We start from the raw sequence: 11,114 nt of genomic DNA, 5'->3' as shown, positions 1-11,114 counted from the left end.
GCTTCAACTCCTCTCTCCTCACGCGCTGAAGCAGGCTGCTTCTATAGCGATGACGCGCTGGCCCTGGCGAATCCTGGTCCCGCCCACTCTGCTCCACCTCAGGACAAAACACAATAACTGACGGCTCCCTCCACGTAAAATGGAGGGGGACGTCACACCCCCACCCACAAAACACGGGTCCCCACAAGGGAACCCCGAGTCAAAAAAAACAAACAAAAACCAGATCTAAAATGTATTATGGTTTACAATACAGGGGCACGAGAAAGCGCATCAGCAACTACATTATGTTGCCCTTTTACGTACCGTATGTCCAAAGAAAAAGACTGCAAAAAGAGCAACCAGCGAACTAAACGCTGATTAGGACATTTTAGCGTCGTCAAAAATGTAAGCGGATTATGATCCATATATACAACAATAGGAGCACCACCACCCAGGTAAACATCAAAGTGCTGCAAAGCCAGGATGAAGGCAAGCGTCTCCTTTTCGATCACAGAATGATTTAGTTGATGTTTATTACATTTTTTTGAAAAATAACTGACTGGCTTGCAATTTCCCAGGTCATCCACTTGTGTCAAAACTGCACCTGCACCTACATGGGAGCTGAAAAGGAGCATTCAAGCGTGGGGCAGCCAAAACCGGAGCACAGCAGAGAAGCTGTTTCACCTGTTCAAACGCATGCTGACAAGAAGGAGACCAGTCAAACTTGGCATCCTTCGACAGCAAGCTGGTTAATGGAGCTACTACCGAAGAAAAGTTTTTACAAAAACAACGATAATAACCAACCAGACCAAGAAAACGCATGAGATCTTTTTTTGTAACAGGAACAGGAAAGTCCTGTACTGCTTGCACCTTGGCTGCGACTGGGCGCACTTGACCTTGCCCAACTACATGGCCTAGATATGTCACGGTTGCTTTCGCAAATTCACACTTAGCGAGATTAATTGTAAGCCCTGCCCCCGCCAAGCGAGTAAACAAGTCGTGAATGCGCTCCATGTGTTGTTCCCAAGTATCAGAATAAATTACTACATCATCCAAATACACGGCGCAACCTGGCATATCACCCACTACATAATTCATTAATCGCTGAAAAGTAGCGGGTGCATTCCGAAGTCCAAACGGCATAACTGTGTATGAATACAACCCAGAAGGAGTAACAAACGCAGCTAACTCCCGCGCACGTTCTGTCAAAGGAACTTGCCAGTAACCTTTAAGTAAGTCAAACCTGCTAACGAATTTAGCCGAACCAACCTGATCCACACAATCATCCATTCTGGGAAGTGGAAATGAATCAGGCTTTGTAACAGCATTCAATTTCCTATAGTCCGAACAAAAGCGGAATGTATTATCTGGCTTAGGAACCAGAATGCAAGGAGATGCCCAACTAGACGAAGATGGCTCAGCTATTCCATTTTCCAACATATAGTTCACTTCTGCATCAAGACATTTTCGTTTCTCCATGTTTACACGATAAAAATGTTGTTTTATCGGACTCGCTTGACCCACATCAATATCATGTTCCAGCAAAGTGGTACGCCCAGGAGTATCAGAAAACAAGCACGGGAAGCTATAAATCAGCTCACTCAATTGTTTTGAATGATGTTCAGAAAGATGTGATAATAATACATCCAATTTCTGCAGCGACTCAGAGTTGGAAAGACGTCCGTGCGTCATGGCGCTGTCCAAGGTACCAGTTTCTTCGTTAGAACAAGTGTCCAAAGAAACCTCATTAATTGCACAAACTGGGCGTATGTGCTGGGGAGACTTTTTCACATGATCTCGCGCATAATAAGGCTTTAGCAAATTCACATGGCACAACTGCGTGTTTTTTCTGCGCTCAGGCGTTTCAATGAGGTAGTTCTGATCAGAGAGTCGCTTTAACACTGTATACGGCCCAGAAAACTTTGCTTGAAAAGGAGATGCAATAATGGGACACAGTGCCAAAACCTGATCCCCGGGCAAAAATGAGCGTTCCACTGCTCGACGATCAAATAAAGATTTCATTTTCTGTTGGCTAGCAGACAATTTTTCTTTACCCAAATTCCGCGCTGCATACAGTCTATGCCTAAAACCATTCAAGTAGTCAATCAAATTTTGGGGTGGTTCTGGTTCTTTCCACTCCGCTGCCACAGCTGCCAAGGGACCCTTAACGGTGTGTCCAAACACCAACTCATTTGGGCTAAAGCCTATGCTCTCCTGAGTAACCTCCCGAGCAGCCAACATCAACCATGGTAACCCGTCCTCCCAATCCTTCCCCAGTTCAATACAATAAGCGCGAAGCAATGACTTTAAAGTCTGATGGAAACGCTCCAACGCTCCTTGACTTTCTGCATGGTAAGCCGTAGATCTATTGTGTTTAACACGAAGCTGTTTTAGCACCTGGCCAAAAAGACGTGAAGAGAAATTTGTGCCTTGATCCGACTGAATAGTCTGAGGAATACCAAATACAGAGATGAACTGAGAAAGAGCACGCACCACAGATTTTGCTGTTATTGTACGTAACAGGTAAGCAGCCGGATATCGAGTACTTTGGGACATAACTGTCAACAAATAGCAAGCCCCAGATCATATTTACCTTCTTGAGCACGCCCCACAAGCACACACTGCAACAATAGCACACGTGCAGAATCAGACCAGCTGCGCGCCTCAGCCACACGCTCAAAAATGACAAAAAACGAATCTGGATCAAGTTCATTAAATTTAGGCAAAAAAAATTACCAATAACCTCAAACGCCATATCAGCACCATCCAAAGCAACTGAAGGAGAACGAGAGACTCCAGACGCGACACCTTGTTTAGCCAAATCTAACTGTGTCCTTTCGATCTCCAACCTAGTATGCTCTGCCTCCAGTTGTGCTTTCATTTTGAATTTATCTTGTTCAAACTGTAACAACAGTAATTCCCTATGCTGCTCAAATGTCAAACCAGGGGGTAAAACAGCAGGTTTAGATGAAGTAGTTTCACCAACTGATCTGTGCAAAACGTCCTTTTCAACTAAATTTGCAACCAAAATGGACTTCACGTTCTCTTTAGACCGTCAGCCATCAATTTCCACACCGTAGTGTTTTCCAATCTCGAATAACAGCTCTTTTGAGCAATCTTCCAAAAACTCCTCTGAGGGAGAATCAAAAAATCCAGAGAGAGAAGTCATGATCACTTATAACAGAACTCAAACAATAATCAGGGAAAAGCGCCAAGTCGTGCACATAATAGACAGACTGAGGAACCCCACTACCCTTGTCTATATGCAAAACTTACCTAATAAACAACTGATCCCTAGTCTTCACGCTTTTTGGCGGCGGGTTGTTATGCACCTTAAACCAGCGGGCCAGAAAGGAAATCTATACAGATCCCCTGACTAGAATCCCACGGACGTGCTCCCGAGATGACTGTAAACAGTTAACACTAACCACCTAGAAGCAACACTACAAAGACAACGACCAGATGAAGCCCAAAGGAGCCACACCTCTATCGCCTATCAGGGAACCAAAGCTGCAAACAGGTGCACACGATCAACACTCAACACACTGATTACAGAAAAAATAAATAAATGAAGCGCCACACCTGGAGGAAAAAAACAAAACAAAAAAAAACTAATTACGCCATCCAAAAACCACAAAATAATTCCCAGCCATGTCTCGAACCAACGGTGGACATTTAAACGGAGAAAAAAGTCCAGAAACCAAAATCGAACCAAAAACAACAAACTATTCAAGCGCAACCGGGTTCAACCAATGACGAGCCCCCATTTTGTTACGACCCGGTTCGTGAGCCGTAACAAAAGCCAGGGAGACACGGCCTTCAATAAAAGAATAGGCTCTTTATTGAACAACCCAAACAAATAAACAGAGCCAAACAGCGACAAGCGGGTGGCCCCCCTGTGGTCGATGGCATCTCTGAAGCCAGTGATGAACGGAAAAGTCCTGCAAAAGAAAAGAAAGGTCAAACAAACAAAACCTAACAAGGACGGGGTGGCCAGACAGGTAAGGGAAGAGCCACCTCTGCAGTGCAGAGCTGGGTGGAGAAGCCGACTCTGCTCCAACCAGCTTCAACTCCTCTCTCCTCACGCGCTGAAGCAGGCTGCTTCTATAGCGATGACGCGCTGGCCCTGGCGAATCCTGGTCCCGCCCACTCTGCTCCGCCTCAGGACAAAACACAATAACTGACGGATCCCTCCACGTAAAGTGGAGGGGGACGTCACAGTGTTTAAGATGGCTAATCAACCAACGCCAGTGTTCAGAGAGACAGCAGGCGCAAATCGTGACACCGCACCTACTAATGGCACTTCCGGTGGACACAAGTGCCACTGCTTTCGGGACTAGCTGCCAGTGCTGCCACTGACTTCGGCCGACTTCAGCTGACCTCGGCACCTCGTACTGGCACTTCCGCTGACACCTGCCACAAGTGTCACTGCTTTCAGGACTAGCTGCCAGTGTTGTCATTGATTTCGGCTGACCTCGGCACCTCGTACTGGCACTTCATCTGACACCTGCCATTAGTGCCACCGTTTTCGGGGTTAGCCGTAAGTGTTGCCACTGGCTTCGGAAAATGGACTACATATCCCATGATGCTTTTTTACTAGTCGAAGAAGAACTTGAAGACAGACGAAGAAGAAAGAATTTAAGAGGGTTTTTTTTCCGCAGAAAGACTTATGTTAGCTGAATTCCTACACTTTTTTGTATATCATTATGTATGATCCGTTCATCCTATTTATTCACTAAAGTTCATCTGAATAATCCAGACGACTCCTTCCGTCTTTGAATTGGTCAAATACACAGCAGGTATCAGGGATGCCATTGGTTTCAGCACCTTTGTAATAGCTGAGTCTGGCTTCCACTAGAGCTGCTGTTAGGTGTCCAGGATGTTTNTAAGCTAATACAAGTAAATGGACCGAACTTCAGAAAGTGCCGTTCTACAAAGTATTTTAAGTTAATACCTGTCATTGACACATTTTCTCTCACACACAAATACATATATTTGGTAATCTAAGAAATGACTAAAGACAGAGTTTCTAACTTTTGATGTGATTAATTGTTTTGGGGCATTTCTGAATAAAGAGCACAATGTTTTTATTTGAAAGAAATGATTCTGATAATTTTTATATTAACATTGATGAACAGACACACTTTTACAGTGTTTAATTAAAGTATATATTTATGTGATTCCATAATTTAATGTACATTTAACGTTTCAAGACAAGAAACAAATAATTTTCTTGTGTTTGTTTTTTATACATTGAGAAATGACTTTAATTTATAAATCAGTAATTGTCAAACTTTAAACTACATATTTTTCTTACTTTTTTCCAGAGAAAAAATATTACAGTATGTCAACTCTGCTATTGACAGCAAAGAGTGAAAATAATTCTAACAGAGTAAATTATTTTTATTTCATTACATAAACTGTATTAATACACTAATACTTCAGATTGAGATATTTTTTAAAAAAGTGAAAGAATATAACATTTATTATACTGTGAACACTGGCCACAGGCAGGGCTTCAGTCTGCTGGTCACACTGGGAGAACTCAATGACTTCTGAGATGTCCTGGTAAACAGGCTAAAGCCAAGGATAAAAGAGAAATAGAAAAGTGAAACAGAAAATCCTTCACATTCAGAAAAAGACATTTTCAGCATGTTGGGCTCTGACTCGTAGCATCTTTATAGCTAAATACCGACATGGTGAAGCTGAGCTGTGAAACAGACTGAAGAACAGCAGCTCCAGCTCTGATCCTGACTGATCTTTCCTCACAAAATCCCCTGATCTTTAATGAACTTCTCCTCTAACAGCGGTTTTTCATCACCTCTCATTAGAAAACAGTATGGAAACGTTAGGTCCTACGCTAACAATCAGCGGTTACTTCGGGCTAATTAAGTTACTTAGGAAATATTTTTTGGTTGTTTAGAAGCAAGTTTCTGGCTGCAAAGTCAAGTAATTCTGATCTTTCATCCTTACCTGTAAAAGGTAATGCCAATGAATCCAGTTTGTTTCGTAAAACGGTTGAAACACACAGCGCAGGACTTAAGGAACTCCGATCGCTCTGCTGCCACATAGAAGATGGCGGACGCTGTTAAGTACGACTCAGCGCTCCATGAGGCGTCTACGTATATGATGCCTATGGAAAAGAAGGCCGCATTTGTCGCCACGCTATGAAATATTCGGCCTACAAATCCGTCCTTCGAAGGACGCAGACCCTGAATTCGGACACAGATTGAGTAGGGAAATGACACAATCAAGCAAAGAACCTGAGAAGGGGACGCAAAGTTTTGATATTGTCAACACTACGATAGCAAGATCACAAGGTCCAAAGGGATCACATTTCACAGGTCAGTAAAAAGCTTTAATTAAAAAAAATATATAACTACCCTAGTTTAACTTTCATCACCTCAGCATGTACTCTTGCCAGTGGCGCAACTGCACATTATTCAGGTGGATGCAAAAACATATATCGTCGCCCCCCGCCCCGAGGGAAGGAACGTCAGGGTGAAGGAGCGACGCTCACCCCCTCATCCCCCCCATGGCTAATCACTCACGCGACGCTGCGTGAAGTGTAAAAATCGCTACATTTACCTCGTTATGTGCAACAGGTGAAGGAGCGTGTAGCTCGCTGAAGTGTATGGGAAAACATAACCGGCGTGTCGCCCACTCCAGACGGGGTTTTGGCGCCCCCTCTCTTGCTGCGCCCCTATGCGTTGCATACGCTGCATACCCACTTTTTGCGCCTCTGACTCTTGCTTTTCTGTTCAGAGTATTTCGGTTCAATTAACGCAAAAATAAGGCGACCCACACACATTTTCTGACAGATAATTAAGTAGGCCTGTGTAATGATATTGATTTAGCAATATATATTGATATTTTCTTTCTTAGAATAAAAGTCGATATTCATCCGCAAGTATCGCAACATCCAACTGTCACCTTGCTCACTCACTGCTTGGTTCGCAGGGAGAGTAATTAGGTCATCAGGCTTAGAGTGATTCCTTCAGATATTAAGTGGCAAGGTTAAAAAGGTATCAAACTATTCAGAGCAGGCTACTTGGTGCACTTTATTTACTTTACAAATGCATGTAAGCCACAGTTTGTACTGTTTCAATTAAAAGAAACATGTTTTCTCACCACTTCTTTGATTCATTTTATCCAGCTGTCGACTTTAAGTCTGTGTCCGTAACAGTCACAAAATGTCACCAAAATCACTCTGTCCCTCTAAAATCTTTCAGAAAATCGCAAAAGTATATTGAATTGTATCATTTGCTGAATATCGCAATATATATCGTATTGTGAGCAGAATATTGTGTATCGTATCGTATTGTGAGATTATTGTATCACTACAGCCCTATAATTAAGTGTAGGTGTTTAAGATGGCTAATCAACCAACGCCAGTGTTCAGGCGATCACTTCCAGAATGTTCTGTTTGGTGTTTGGTACGTCCGTTTTTTGTGTGGTAAATGTTTTTGTGGGTTTTTTTTGAGGGTTAATTCCTGATGCCCTTGAACGTAGCTCTGCTGTAGGGCTGTTTATTGGTTGCCATGGCAACGAGTCTGCCTGTGACGTCAAGCTGACACACTGAGAAAAAAAAATAACCACTCGTTTTTCTACATTTTTACCCTGGACAAATTGCATAATTTATTCGTAGAATGTGGCAATATTCAGAGCAATCATCAAATAGGATGAAATATTTCATAAATTATATAGGAGCCAAAGTTTGTAAAATTTTAAATCATGGCTCCTATAAAATAAAGTTAAATTATGGACCATTATAAAGAGAAATTTGCTTTGTTCTCTCTTGTTTCTAGAACTGACAGAAACCAAACTATAGATTAATTTGCGTAGAGAATATATATTTTACATATCCAAACATCAGTATCTCAACTTCAAGTCACATTTTATAGAATCCAGTAATAGTGACCATCCAGTAATATCAATGGTCACTCTATTCACCAACTACCCTAACCAGACCCAAAAAAGACCCCAAAAAGGTTTTGCGTCTTTGTTATTTGCTATATTAAAGACACATCATATCATAATTTGTTGAATAAGACTGTCTGGCATTCACATGTAAGTTTTGGCTTTATTCTTAGCATTAGAAAAGAAAAAAAGAAGAGGCCTTCCAGTGACTTACTAGCAACCTAAACACTCCCCCACTCCCCCCCCGACACCCTAACCAACACGACTGTTGATGGTCTCTCTAAATTGTCCCTAGATGTGATTTAGTGTGTGCATGGTTGTTTGTCCTGTCTGCCTCTGTGTTGCCCTGCGACAGACTGGCGACCTGTCCAGGGTGACCCGAAACGTTCACTGGAGACAGGTACCAGCACCCCTCTCGACCCCACTAGGGAAAAGGGTGTAAGAAAATAGATGGATGGATGGATGTCACAGTTGTGAAATCTGGTTCAGGTTGTGAGCAGCTTTAGTTGAACAGCTTGGAGCTTGTCAAACACAAAGTTCATTCATGTTTTATACCAAGCTCTAATAGTCTACATAGGTTGGCAACAGAGCACAGAGAGGTCACACAGCCAGCAAGACGTGCCTTGCCCCATACCTGCCTGATTACCAATTACCGCTGTGCTTTTCAGCTGAGGCTTGAGCTAAACAACTGATTCTATCCTAATGAGACAGAGGGTCACTGCTGTGCAGCTGACATCAGCAATCCAAATTCCAGAACATATCAACATGTGTGACTGGTGTGCACTTTGTCTCCTGATGGCAATACCAACAAAGAACAGGGAGCAAGAAAAACAAAGAAACAAGAAATGGCTGAGTAGAAGGACACATGTGAAGACTGATATCAGTGTAACTGGCTATTTTTATGGCCCTTTGCTTCCTTCTTCTCCAACATTAATTAAAAATACCTCAAACAAGTGGAAATACATACATTTTGGTCACCATGATAAGTTGGTTGTTTCAAATTAAATAACTAAACTTGAAAGAAAAAAAGTGGATGAACAAATTCTGAAGTTTCTACAATTAATAGAAACTTCAGAATTTGTACTGACAGAACTTTGAGTATTTTCTCATATGCTTTTGTCAAACTTGCAACTTGCTGGATTGACAGTGATGTTACATGCTGCTGGTATAACAGTCTAGCAAAAGGATGAGTTAGAAGCTTCTGTTAAAAACACAAGAAAATCCCTCATAATCCACAAAAGGGTTTACTCCTGAGTTTGCACTGTATAGTTGTAAACAAAAAAAAGGAAGGATGAAGAGTGTGAGAGTAAGAGGCACCATTTAGCATCCAGTCTTAATCAGACATGTCACTGTGAAGCTGAACAAAAGTAAACTCTTACTTGTGGGAATACATGCTACATGTGTTCTTGAAGCTGTAAATAATATATCTCAATATCCAGAAGAGAGTAGGTAAAAATGAAAAAGCAGTGGTGTAGTTTTAGCTTCATAATACTTCTTCATTCTTTACATCATTTCCATTGATATACTTTCTTCTCAGCAGTTGCTCATGCAACTTCTCCTTAACAGCAATCTGTATATTGACTTCTGTACATGAACCCTGAATAAAATGCCTACATTGCAACACTTGAAGACAAAATGAAACATACTCTTCCTGGAGCCCGAGTGGCTGCCTTGAATGAGCTTAAATTTTCCTATGGGTGGCCACACCATGCCAGTTAAAATTTTCAGGTGGCAGAACTAAATAAGAAGTTATCCACACACACACACACGTACATGCACACACACACACACACACACACACGCACACGCACACACAAAAGAACAATAAAGTATTAAGTAGTTTGGGATTCAATGTTTTGCTCAAGGACTCAACATGCAGTTGTCAAGTTTTTTTTTAAAGTGGACCCAAATAAATGCAGACAGGAAGGCAACAGGCGATTTTTGAAGTTTTGATGAAAAAAAAAGGTGAAAAACAAAAACTTACAAAAATATGGGAAGCCAGAGTTGAACAAAAGCCGATCTAAAGAACAAAAGCCAAAAAGGATACATGGGGAAAATCCTGGAGAATGTGTGGTTTAACAGCAAAGTAATAGGAGGAACCGGAGAGGAGTGAATGAAGAAGGTGTGGTTAAATACTGGGAGAGTATTAGAACAATTGATCTGGGGTGATGAGCCAATGGGTTGAAGATGTGAGGGGAGAGAGCAAAAGGGAAACTGAGGAGAGACAGATAAAGTTGTATAGGGAGCAATGGAGAGCACATTAGGGCATAGGAAATTAATCAAACAAAAATAATTAAACAATAATCATATTAGAGCTAGAGTAACCAAGAAAGGACTAGACACAAGAAATAAACATAACTAGAATTACTAAGAAGGAACTGATGTACAAATGGAAACTAAAGAACACAAAAAAACCATGATGCTGACAGCTGTGGTTGAGAAGACTGGATCTCATAACCTTGTGATTGCCATGATTACTCTGAGTCATTCATCCACAGGTTTCAAAAAATATTTGAAATTATTTTGACTTGAATTATTGTAACTTCCTCCTGTCATGAAATGTGGTTGTTGGTGGTGGAGGACAGTCGCGGTAGACCCAGGTTGTAGAGTAAATGATGGTTTAATGATGATCACACAGAAATCCAGGCAGCACAGGTGAGCAATAAAGCAAGGAAACTCAGACCCTGGTAGCACTGGAAACGGAACGAGATAGTGATGACAAAGACATTATGTATGACAAATGACACAACAAGGATCCAACGGGGAGCAGGTGACACAGGTGGGGTTAAATACACACGGAGTAATCAGGGAAAACAGGAGACAGCTGGGGACATTCAGGGTGTAGACAAGACGACACAGGAATTAAATTAACTAGAAACGCACATAAAAATCCACATCCTCACACTTTCTAAATAGGATTTCTGTGTGACTAGACATGATCACACAGAAGACTAAAACCCATCCAGGAGATCACAAAACGATGTCATGCCTTTCTAGAATTCAGATAAGTTAGTATTTTCAACAAGAGAAACAATAAATCAAAGACTGGGTAAATATGGCCTCCATGGGAGCGTTCTAAGGCCAAAACAACTGATGAACACAAAGGAATACAAATGTTTCTGGGCATGTTTTCAGGGTTGTTTCTTTTCCGTTTATGATTGCACAGGACTCTGTTGGTAATCGTCATCCAGTGCTTAACACCGCCTCTGGTGGTC

This window comes from Poecilia formosa, unplaced genomic scaffold (genome assembly GCF_000485575.1).
Source record: "Poecilia formosa unplaced genomic scaffold, Poecilia_formosa-5.1.2 Scaffold425, whole genome shotgun sequence".
Taxonomy (NCBI): Eukaryota; Metazoa; Chordata; class Actinopteri; order Cyprinodontiformes; family Poeciliidae; genus Poecilia; species Poecilia formosa.
This window is presented reverse-complemented; position numbering follows the sequence as displayed.